Source organism: Lolium rigidum, chromosome 3, assembly GCF_022539505.1.
Source record: "Lolium rigidum isolate FL_2022 chromosome 3, APGP_CSIRO_Lrig_0.1, whole genome shotgun sequence".
Classification (NCBI taxonomy): Eukaryota; Viridiplantae; Streptophyta; class Magnoliopsida; order Poales; family Poaceae; genus Lolium; species Lolium rigidum.
In genome coordinates this window covers 351,444,066-351,446,259 of record NC_061510.1, presented here as the reverse complement: position 1 = coordinate 351,446,259, position 2,194 = coordinate 351,444,066, and positions in this window count along the sequence as shown.

Sequence of the window (2,194 nt, the reverse complement as noted above, 5' to 3'; positions counted from 1 at the left end):
CTCACATGATATTCAACAAAGGTCAAAGAGTTGATGGCGTCCCCGAGAAAACATGGTTACCGCTCAACAAGCAACTTACTAAGAAATAAGACACATAAGTACATATTCTTCACCACGATAGTTTTTAAGCTATTTGTCCCATGAGCTATATATTGCGGAGGTAAAGGATAGAAATTTTAAAGGTAGCACTCAAGCAATTTACTTTGGAATGGCGGAGAAATACCATGTAGTAGGTAGATATGGTGGACACAAATGGCATAGGTTTGGGTTGAGGTTTGGATGCACGAGAAGCATTCCCTCTCGGTACGAGGTCTTTGGCTAGCAAGGTTAATTAGCAAGCACAAAAGTTGAGGGAAACAAACGAATATACATGTGATAGAAACAATCATGCATCTTTCTTGTAAGCACAAACAATTTTAACTTCGAATAATAAGCTATGAGCTAACAAGAAAGGAAGACAATGAAACAACTATATATATTTCTCTTTTCTACTTAAACCTCAAGGTGTTGTTGCTATTGACCAATGCTAAGTTTGCCAAAACCAAATAGATTTACTCAATGTTCCCAAAGTGGTACCAATACTAAAATCAAGATCAATCATATAATAGAAATTGCAAACTAAAATAAGGTGTGCAATATGTAAATGATAAGACTTCTCATTAATATTTCATAACAATAACTCACACCAAGGGATACATAGACAACCGACTGAAGGAGAGATACTTCCACACTGCAACCCATCTTATATGATAACTTCCCTACTCATGATATGACACTACTTGATAGTAAAAAGTAAAGGGTAGTGATGATGTGATACCGCGGCACTCCCCCAAGCTTGGAACAAACCAAGGGGATGCCAATACCGATGATGAATTACTCCTTTGGCGATGGTGGTGATGAATTCCTCCCGCGCTTCTTACAGATCTCCTTCGACTTCGGTTTCTCAGCTTGGCAATTCCGCACTAAGACTCGAAGAGATTCATTGTTATCCGAAGTTGGCGGTGGCGACCTTGTGATGGGTATCGAGTAATATTCCAGCATTCTACGGAGTCGGTAATTCTCCTCCGGAGTATCTCCACTTCTCTTCTTAGAGCCCGATATTGACCACAAAACTCATCGGTAGTCCGTAGAGCCTCTTCCGAGCACGGGGAAAGAGTCGAGGCCAAGAGCAGGTGGTAAGGGTCCCCGCAAGTTATGAGAGAAAGAACGTCGAGTGTCAACGGATCCCACCAAGATTTGCTTACTCCCAACGGCTTGTTGCTCTTGTTTTGACGACACCCTTTTCACTTCTTCCTTCGAAGGCCCTTTGCCCTTATTGTTGGAGGCCATGGTGCTCCTAGATTGAAAATAGATCCTGGCGAGAAACAGCTCGAAACAAAACACGTCGAGAAAACGATATACGGACCTCCAGGGGTCCGGGGGATTATATAGCAGGAATTTTTATGTCATAAGGAAAGTACCGGGTCGAACCGGAGTCGGAAAGGGGCGACGAGGCGACCAGCTCATAGGGCGGCGCGGGCCAAGGCCTGGCCGCGCCGGCCTATGGGGGCACGCCCTCGTGCGTCTCCTCCACTCCGTTTCGATCTCGTAATTTTTCATATTTTCCAAAAACAGCAAAAACATTGTTCGGAAAACAAATCGCGAACTTTTTATTACCTGTCTTGTTACCTATTCAAAGTCGAATTCGGCGGATTCGTCAATTTGACCTTTGATGAAAGCCTCTGGTGTTTCCACTCGAATAACATCAACATCTACATTATAAGAATCACCTGAGATATAATGCTTGAGTCTTTGTCCATTCACCACTTGTGTAGCATTGCCTTGGAGGGAACTAATTTTAATTGCTCCTGAACGATACACCTCCTCAACAACATATGGTCCTTCCCATTTCGAGAGTAATTTCCCGCAAAGAATCGAGACGAGACCGATACAATAGGACTTTATCCCCAATATTAAACTCTCTTTTGATAATCCTTCTATCATGCCATTTCTTAACTTTTTCTTTAAAGAGTTTAGCATTTTCATAAGCTTCACTTCTCCATTCATCTAGAGAACTTAATTGCAACAACTTCTTATCATCGGCTAGTTTAGGATCTTTGTTTAGTTCTCTAACATGCCCAATAAGCTTTGTGCTCTAGTTCTAAAGGTAAATGACAAGCTTTTCCATAAACCATTTTATCAGGTGACATTCCCA